We start from the raw sequence: 9,788 nt of genomic DNA on the forward strand, positions 1-9,788 counted from the left end.
TTCCTTTTCTGAAGGATGCTGTATTGAGCTGAACATGACAAATATGCCAGGAATGTTTGCCCTCCGGGCCTGGGAGAGCAGGGAAAGGCACTGCTGGCACCTTATCAATGCAGCAGCCCCAGTCTTTGTGCACAAACAAGTGCCAGAGGCAGGTCCTGGGGCAGCAGCTGCCCGTGCCTGGAGCAGAATGCCAGCAGGAACCTGCTGTGACAAGGGGGAATGTCACCTTGGCACGATGGGGACCTGCCCTCAGCCTGCACATGGGGCAGAAGAAGCAGGTCTGGCTCTGCTCCCAAGGAACAAGGGACAGGCCAAGAGGAAACAGCCTCCTAATGCCCCAGGAGAGCTTTAGGTTGGATATTAGGGATCAATTCTTCATGGGGAGGGCTGTCCAGTGGAATCCCCATTCCTGGAGGGGTTTAAAAGCTGTGTGGATGTTGTACCTGGGGACATGGTTAGTCATGGCCTTGGCAGTGCTGGGGGACAGTGGCACTCACTGATTTCAGAGGGTTTTTCCAGCCTCAGCAATTCCGTGATTTTCTGCGAGAGCCGGCGGCAGCTCTGGAGAGCCCCGGCCCAGCTCCAAGGAATCCATGTGCAGCAGGCTGGGGCCAGGGCTAATTAACAGGCCTCATTAAAAATATATTGTGTTTGCTTTAAACAAGGTTCCCCCAAGCCAGAGGAAGCTGGTGAGGGACTGAGGAGAGATAGTGAGGCAGAGAGAGGCAGCAGGGAGGGGGAGGTGATGCCTGGGTGCATTTATTCCTTCCCTTCCTTCCATTTCTAACCCAAAGCAAAGTGTCTCTGTGTCTGGAGGCGCCCTCTTGTCTCATAAAGTCCCACATAGGAAATTGTAAAGTACAGGAAAACAACCCAAACCCCCTGACCCCTTAACAAACTCCAGCCACAGCCGAAAGTTGCAGGGTAAACAAAGCCAAGCTGCAGTCGCCAAACTCTCCTGGGTGCTGGGGCTGTGTTTCTGGTCCAATGGAGGCTGGATGGCCCTTTTGGAGGCTGGATGGCCCTTTTGGAGGCTACATGTCCCTATTGGAGCCTGGATGTCCCCACAGCCCTCACCCCAGCCCCTAGTCCCAGAGCTGCTCCTCAACCTGAGGCTGCTGATCCCTTCACAGTCAGATTCTTTCTCCACTGCGAAGATGATGATGCTCTGAGCCAGCAGTTGGTCTTCCCTGTCCCATTCAGAGCAGGACTGGTGTCCCCTGGAGCCTCGGGGTTTGTCCCCTGAGTGTGTCTGACACCCACAGAGAGGCACCGGCCCTGCTGCAGCACCATTAGCATCGGTGCCACCGAGGGAATGCTCCGTTTCCCTGGACACCGGCAATTCAGCCAGAACCTGCACAATTTTCTGTGCATAATAGTCCCAAATGTGCTCTCTGGCAGGCTCAGGAATGAGCAGCCCAGCAGAGGCAGCCTGGATTAATCAGGCTGGCCACGACTCGGAACAAACCTGCTGATGAAGCCTTGGCAGCAGCCAGGGCTGCCCCTCCCCTCCTGCTCCCACACAGCCCCAGGGACTGGGAATCTCAACGGGGTGATTGACCACATTCTTCCAGAGCCCTCTGCCACCAGCACGGTGCCTCCTGCTCTCCTGCTCCATGTCCCCGTGTCACCCGTGTCCCCCAGGAGTCACACCAGGAGCTGGGCAGGCAGGGGATGTGGGGCTGTGGCTGCAGAGGGGATGAAGGGGTCAGGGAGTCCCTGCTCGTTGGGATTCTGGTCACAGCACTCTGACCCTCCCTGGGACACTGCTGGTTCATCCAGCCACACACCCCAGCAGGAGATGGCTGCGCTCCTGCCTGGAGCAGGGGACAGGAAAGCCCTGTGGGATGCTCGGAGCAAACCCTCAGGGTCCTTGTGGTCCCAAATCCTGGTGTTTCTCCTGCCTCCACCTTTCAGCCTCCCGCCCTCTCTGCCTCCCATGAACTCCACTGCCCATGGGATGCAGGCTGGGAGCTTTCCTGGGTATCCCAACCCACTGACCCCAGGACATGCCCTTCTCTCCTCCCCCCAGCAGGCACCACCTCATCCCCCTCTGAAGGGACAGCATCTGAGCCGTTTTTGGCAGATATTTGCCTGTTGGATGCTGCACTGTACTCGGGGCTGGCACTGGCAGCAGTCTGCAGCCAGGATGTCTCCCATGTTCCTGGGGATTCCTGGGAATCCTTGGGGTGACCAGCCAGGTCACAGGAACCATGCTGAGCTGGAGGGATGCTGGCACTCCCCTGTGCCCCCTTTGGTGGCTGGGGGTGGGCAAGACAGACAGCCCTGCAGAGTGGGAGGCCGGACACCTCCCCCCTCCTAAAGACACAGCAGGATGTTTACATGATGGATTTTGGCTGGTGAAGAACACACAAAGCCTTGAAAAAATAAAACTAATAAAAAAAAATAAAATATTCCCCCCGTTGTTCCCTGCAGCAGATGGAAAATAAACACAGCTGCTCCTCTGCCCCTCTGCACATCCCAGCCCAGGACACACTGCCCAGGTAGCCAAATGCCCCTGGGATTGATCCCACAGCAATCCTGGACATCCAGGGGGTGACAACGTGGCTCTGATGCTGCATGAGGGGTGTGGGAGCTGAGGTGGCACTGCCAGCCCTGAGCAGGCCGTGAGAAAAGGGATTGCCCACCCCAAGGAGCCATGCCAAGGTGGTGCCAGTCCTGCTGGTGTGGCAGATGGGGTGGATGAGCTGATTCCCTGGAAGGAGAACCCCCTGAGGGGGTGGGAGTGAGGCAAGGGACTGGAGCAGCAGAGGAGCGGGGACACTGTGGGGACACCACAGCTGTGTGGGGACAGGACAGGCTGTGAGGCCACCACTGCCCCGTCCACGTGTGGCATGGGGTGAAGTGGAGGTTACACATCAGGAAACCCTTTCTGGCTCTAGATGGGATCTGGGAGGCAGAGCCAGCTCCCAGCTGGGAGCCCCCTCTGTGGGGACAGGAGGGGACCCCCAGTGAGGGCTGTGTGTCTGTCACACGGCTGGGATGTCCTGTATCCCTTCATTCCTCCTGGATTTTAATGCCAGCCGCAGGGCCTGCTGCAGCCCCCCAGTGTGCAGAGCCCCCACCCCATCTGACCTGAGCCTGGGGAAAAAGGGAACATTTCCCATATTTGCTGTGAACCACAGCAGCTCCTGCACAGGCAGCTGCTCCCTGCTCTGGATTTAAACAAAGCACAAGAATCTATAAATCCCATGGACAAGCAGAAGTACCAAATACCCCCCAGTTTCACCCTTGGCAGCCCAAAACCTCTCAGTCTCCAGGTCCAGGAGGCCCTGTGAGTCCTGAGTGAGGCTGGGCTGTGCTCCAGGCTGGGGGATGATCCAGGCAGTTTGCAGGAATGCTGTCAGGGATGCCCGGGGCTGCAGGGATGTTTCCAAGGATGCTGCCAGAGGTGCTGGGGACTGCAGGGATGCTGCCAGGGACTTCCAGGGCTGCCAGAGGCTCTCTGGACTGCAGGTGTGCCCGGGGCTGGAGGAGTGCTTGAGGCTGGCAGGGATATTCGGGATTGGCAGGGGACTGAGGACCGGCAGGGATGCTCCAGGCTGTGAGGATGCTCCGGGCTGTGCTCCGAGCTGTGGGGATGATCCGGGATGTGGATGCTCGGCGCTGGGGGGTGACCATGGACAGGCTGGAGGTGCCGGGGCTCGCGTGGAGCTCGGCTGTCCTCTAGTGCACGCCCAGCTCCATGACACGGAGCCGTGGGGCTGGGAAGGGCAGGGAAGGGCTGGGAAAGGCAGGGAAAAGCAGGCGGGGCAGGCAGGGAGCACCACCAAGCCCCACCTCCCACTTTCTTCCAATCTCCGCATTTTTAGGGGCTCGGCTGTTTATTCAGCATCCCTTTGTCCCCTCATTTTTTTTCTCACGTCCCAATCCCCCTTGACCTTCCAACCCTTTTTTGGCCATAGTTTTATATTAAGTCTCCATTTAATTTAATGGTGTCCAGTTATTCCTTAGGCTCCTGCTCCTTCTCAGTCTCCCATTTTTCAGTGGCCTCCACTCTTCATCAACCTCTCAATCTCCGTTTCCCACTACATTTTTATCGCCCTCCCACCTCTCTTGGCCTCCCCCTCTTTTTCAGCCCCCAGTTTTTCCTGGTCTCTACTTGCCCTCAATCCTCCCACACCTCTTTGGACTCCCACCCCATTTCAATACATGGGAGCCACCACAGGCACATGGCACGGGGAAAGGAGGAGAAGAGCGAGGGAGGAGGGATGGAGTGCAGGTCTCTGAGCACCTGGGGCTGTCACAGCCTGAGCAGCGTCACCTGGGGCTCCCACACACCTGCCCTGGCTCTATTTCAGCTCAGCCTCAGCTCCTTCCTCACCTCGCTGCCAGTGTGCCCAGCTCTGGCCCTGCCTCCCGCCCCACAGCCAGAGGTGACCCTGCCCTGTCCCCGCCGGGGCTGTGGGCACAGGGACAGAGGCACCGGGGCTGCTGCCAGCGCTGCACAGAGGGACACTTGTCCTTAAGCCACAGGGGTGGGTGGCACCCCTGTCCCCTCCATGGGCTGGGTGTTTTGGGGCTCTTTTGAGGTCCTTTGGGGACATGGGTCACGCTGTCCCGGCTCTGTCCCCGCGCTGTCCCGGCTCTGTCCCCGCCTTGTCCCGGCGCTGTCCCCCCACTGTCCCCGCCTTGTCCCGGCGCTGTCCCCGCGCTGTCCCCGTTGTCGCCCCGCTGTCCCAGCGCTGCGGTGCCGGCGGTGGCCGCGGGAGGGCAGCAGAGCGCCGGGCACGGGCGGCGGGAGCGGGAGCGGGGCCGGGACACTCAGCGGGACAGAGCCCCGGAGTTACCGGGGACAGGGACCCGAAACACCGCCCGACCCACCCTGCCCTGGGCAGCGACACTGCCGCCAGAGCAGCTTGTTCCCATCGCCAATGTCCAGCCTAGCCTTGGACACATGCAGGCATCCAGGGGCAGCCACAGCTTCTCTGGGCCCCCTGTGCCAGGTCTCCCGGGATGCTCTGATGGAGCCTGGTGTCGGCTCCTCTCCTACTCAGGCAGCTCCAGGACCTGGCATTGTTCACAAGGGCTTCTTCATCTTCAACCACTAAATAACTGAGGACCCACTTTTGTCTGTGGGTGCTACCTTCTCCTCCACTCTGAGCCATTAATCTGTCCTGGCCCTGCCCTGGCTGGGGAGCAGGTTTGAGGATCATCACTCCAGGGCTCCTTTGCTCCAGCAGGATGAGCTTCCCAGCAGTTGCTGCTGGTGCAGACTGGGGTCTATCAGCCTGGCCTCGGGCTCTGTGCCCAATCCAATATCCAAGCATGACCCCCCTCACCAGCCCCCTCTCCCACCCCCACCATCTTCAAAGCCAGGGACCTGGCAGTGGTTCTGAAAGCCGGGCAGAGCCTCCATGCCATGGCTTGGCATGGAACTCAAAGGCTCAATTAGCAACATCTGCTCTTGTGGGCTGTAAAACCCTCTCGCTGCTCCCCTCCCTTGCTCCGAGCGCTCACAGCTGGGAGCAGCATGGGGCTGCAGCCAGCCTGGCCAGGGGAGCTGTGCCCCTGGCCCACAGCTGTCATAGCTTGCTGTGCCACCTCTGCCACTGTGCCACCTCTGCCACCACTCTCCAGACCCCTCAGATCCACGGCCTGATGGCAGCTGAGTGTGAGGGACAAGGAGTGAGCTGTTCTCTCTGGTAACCAGGGAATGGCTGGAGCTGTGTCAGGGAGGGTTAGGTTGGATATTGAGAAAAGGTTCTTCCCCTAGAGGGTGGTCAGGCATCAAACAGAGGGAAGGGTCTGGAGAACCTGGAGTGTCTGGGAGTGCTCAGCCTGGAGAAAGGAGGCTCAGAGGGGACCTTCTCCACAACTCCCTGACAGAAGGGAGCAGCTGGAGGGTTCGGGCTCTGCTTCCAGGGAACAGGGACAGGATGAGAGGAAACAGCCTTAAGCTGTGCCAGGGAAGGTTCAGGTCGGACATCAGCAGGAATTTCTTCATGGAAAAGGTCAGGCATTGGAAGGAGCTGCCCAGGGAGGTGGTGGATTCCTCATCCCTGGAAGTGTCGAAGGAAGGACTGGATGTGGCACTCAGTCCTCTGGGTTTGTTGACCAGATGGAGATCGGTCAAAGGTTGGGCTTGATGACCTTGGAAGTCTTTTCCAACCTCAATGATCCCATGATTCTATGAAAACCAGCCCATGCCCTGGAGGCTGGCTGAGAGCCCCCGCCAGCACCCATTGTTCGGGAGCTGAAGCAATCGGAGCCCTTTGCCGAGGAGCCTGGCGGGCCGGGCGGGCTGTCCCGGGAGGGCCGTATAGCAGCAGGGCTGGACGCTGCTGTCATCATTCCGCGGATGCCTCCGAACGCCGAGCGGCGCCACACGAGGCCACCGAGGTCGGCAGGGAGGGCACGGAGCCAGCCGGGATTGGGATTTGTGAATGGGAGCGGGACGGGCAGTGCTGATGGGACAAAACCATGGGGACAGGGGGTCCCTGAGCCCCCACCTGGAGGCAGCTGTCCCCTCTCACCCTGGTGCCAGGAGGGGACAAGGGAATCCCACGGGCAGCACTGGCAGGGCGCTCCTGATGTCTGACACGGCGCCGAGCGCTTCCCCGCCTTTCCCAGCCTCATTCCAGGAATGTCCAGTATGTCCACTCCTTCCCCACATTTTGGCCATTAGATCTGATTATCCTTGATTTACTCACTCTCTGGGGAGCTCTCAGGGCCTCTCCCTCTGTACAAAGCAATCTCAGCTGCATTCTGGCTGCAGCAAAATATCCCACCCTGGGGACATCCCTTGGGAGAGTCCCCAAACCCCCAGCGCCCTCCTCAGCTGGGGGTAAAACCCAAAACCCCAAAAATCCCCTCTCAACTCCCGCCTGAGAGCTGGGGGGTAGCAGGGCTTGCCAGGAATGTCACCCTATGACAAACAAGGGGTGTGATAAAACATAAAAACATCTCATTGATGCCCTTTGCCAAGGCCAGGCCAAGCCTTGGCTGGAGCAGTGGGAAGTGAGAAAACACCTCATGCTGATGGTGATTTCCTTCCTAGTTATCCCCACCAAGGATCTGCCTCACAGGTAATCATGGAAACTCCAAATTCCCCAGGGAATCTTCCCAAGCACTGAGGCAGAGGCTTGCAGAGCTGCCTCTCCCACCTGAGGAACCAGGACTTGAGTGCCAGCCTGTCCATATCTGCTTGGAGTAAAAAAAAATCCATAAATCACATTTCCCTTGGAATACTGGCAGTAAAACATCCGTACAACATTGCCCTCAGCACAGCAGCAGCAGCACTAGAGGGAGAGAAGCTAGAGGAGGGCTGAGCAAAGCTGTTCTCTCCTGAAGGGTCATGTGTGAGCCGCTGGTTTGGCAGGCAGTGGGAGGAGCAGATAATGTTTTCCCAGGCACAGGAAACTCCCGGGTGGAAATAGCGCTGTGCCCTGGAAACAGAGCTGTCAGCAAACAGGGCTGGTGCAGCCTCGTCTCAGCAGGTCATGCTGAGCTGGGCACAGGCTCCAGGCTGGATGGACCTCTCCTGATGGGAATGGGAGTGATGGGCTCCTGTCATGGCCCTGTGGGAGCACAGGGGAGCTGAGGTCAGGGACAGGCAGAGTGCTCCTGAACGGTGGCTCCCTGGGACACCCTCTCCATGGCCTCCCTCCTGGTTTCATTCAGCCCCAGCTACACAAAAGGACCAGGAGTGCTGGGGCAGGAAGAAAGCTGAGTCCTCAGGCTGGGAAGGAAGCTGAAAAAGGGTGGGAACAAGTAGGGACAGACAGGAAATAAAGAAAGGACAGCAGGACTCAATGTCCCATGACTAACAGGGTGCACAAGGCTTGGAGGGGCTCTGTTGCTGTCTCAGCTCTTCCTAGACCTGGACAGGACAGGACAGGGCTGATCTCCTGCCTGCACCTCTCCCCCTGAGACATGGAGTGATGGGTCAAGAGGGAATGGCTTTAAACTAAAGAGAAGGGAAGTTTAGATGGCAAATTGGGAAGAAATTATTCCCTGTGAGGGTGGTGAGGTGGGGAGGCCCTGGCACAGGTTGCTCAGAGAAGCTGGGGCTGCCCCTGGATCCCTGGAAGTGTCAAAGGCCAGGTTGGACAGGGCTTGGAGCAACCAGGGGAGTGGAGGAACCAGGGCTAGTGGAAGGCATCCCTGTCCATGGCAGGGGTATGGGCAAGGTGATGTTTAAAAGTCCCTTCAACCCAAACCACACAGTGATTCCTCAAATGCCAGTCTGACCCTGTGTGCACAGAGCAGGCACAGACAGTGCTGGGAAAGAAACCCACCCCAGGAACCCCAGACCTGCAGGAACAGAACTCTCAGCTATTCCAGCATCTCCTCCCAGCGGGGCTGTGGACACGCTGGAGGAGCAGGAAGGGATGGGGTAGAAGAGAAGGAGGGAAGCAGCTCCTGAGGGAGTCACAGGTGTCTGTGCCACGGCTCAGAGGAGCTGAGCCTCCAGCCTGGGTTGCAGATCCTTACATCACTCCCGGTGATGTTCAGCATTTGTTCGTTCCGGCTGTAAAACCTCTCCTGGCTCTGCACCAGGTATTTCCCTCCCTCAGTGCCTCAGCCAGGGCTGAGCTGCTGGAGCGTGAGCAGCTCACACGCCGTGGCCTTTGTGACTAATGGCACCAGCTGGGGTGACAGCCCCTCCATGAGAGCCCCTTTCCCATGGGGCTTGCTCTCCTTGCAGATTAGGATGATGAACAGGAGAAGGATAAAGCCTCTGGTGTCTGCCTGTGCCTGTGGGATCCCACTTTCCTGAGGGAGCTTGGGTAACCAGCTCCAGCACCCCATGGCCTTGACGGAGCTGGTTCACTTCAGGACAGAGCTTGAGGAAAACCCCAGAAACCAATTCCCACAGCCAGGGTAGTTCCCGAGGCTGAGGATGGCTTTGTGAATGGAGAAGGAGCCTCCAAGCAGGCTCTGCCCTCTGTTCCGTGTACGCTGGGGTTTCATGTCCATAAAATTATGGAATCATTTAAGTTGGAGTGGCTCTCAGAGACTGTGAGTCCAACCATCCCCCCCAGCACCACCAAGGCCATCATTAATCCATATTCCCAAGTGCCACATCCCCATGATTTTGACCACTTCCAGTGACTTCACTGCTTCCCTTGGTGCCTGTTTCAATGCCTGGCCATGTTTTCAGTGAAGAAATTTTCCCTGATATCCCACCTAAACCTCCACTGGTGCAACTTGTGGCTATTTCCTATTGTCCCGTCTGTTGTTCCCGGGGAGCAGAGCCCGACCCCCCGGGCTGTCCCCTCCCGTCAGGAGTTGTGCAGAGCCAGAAGATCCCCCCTGAGCCTCTTTTTCTCCAGGCTGAGTCCCCCCAGCTCCCTCAGCTGCTCTTTGTTTTCCACTCCCAGGGAGCTGATGGTCTCTCAGGGTTTAGTCATGCCAAGAACCCACTAACAGGGATTTAGGGACATGAATAAGGGATGTCCCTGGAAGCTGCTTTTGCTGTCTGGCGATATCTGTCTCCCAGTCCCCCAGAAATGGAATCACTTGGGGCTCTTTGTGGGGCTGAGGGTGTGTGGGCAGTGAAGGGACACCAGGCTCTGCTCTTGGGGGACAGCACCGTGTGTGTGGCTGCTGCCAGAGCCCCCAGGGCCGCTCTCCTCTGGGACCTGTTGACACCGGGGAGGGGATGGGACCAGTCCGTGAGGCTGAGGTGAGGATGAGGATGAGGATGAGGATTCAAGTGAGGGTTAGGATGAGGATGAGGATGAGTGTGAGTGTGAAGATGATGGCAAAGGTGAGGTGAGGATGACGGTGGGGGTGTAGTGACGACGAGGGTGAGGGAAGGG

This window comes from Molothrus aeneus, chromosome 14 (assembly GCF_037042795.1).
Source record: "Molothrus aeneus isolate 106 chromosome 14, BPBGC_Maene_1.0, whole genome shotgun sequence".
Classification (NCBI taxonomy): domain Eukaryota; kingdom Metazoa; phylum Chordata; class Aves; order Passeriformes; family Icteridae; genus Molothrus; species Molothrus aeneus.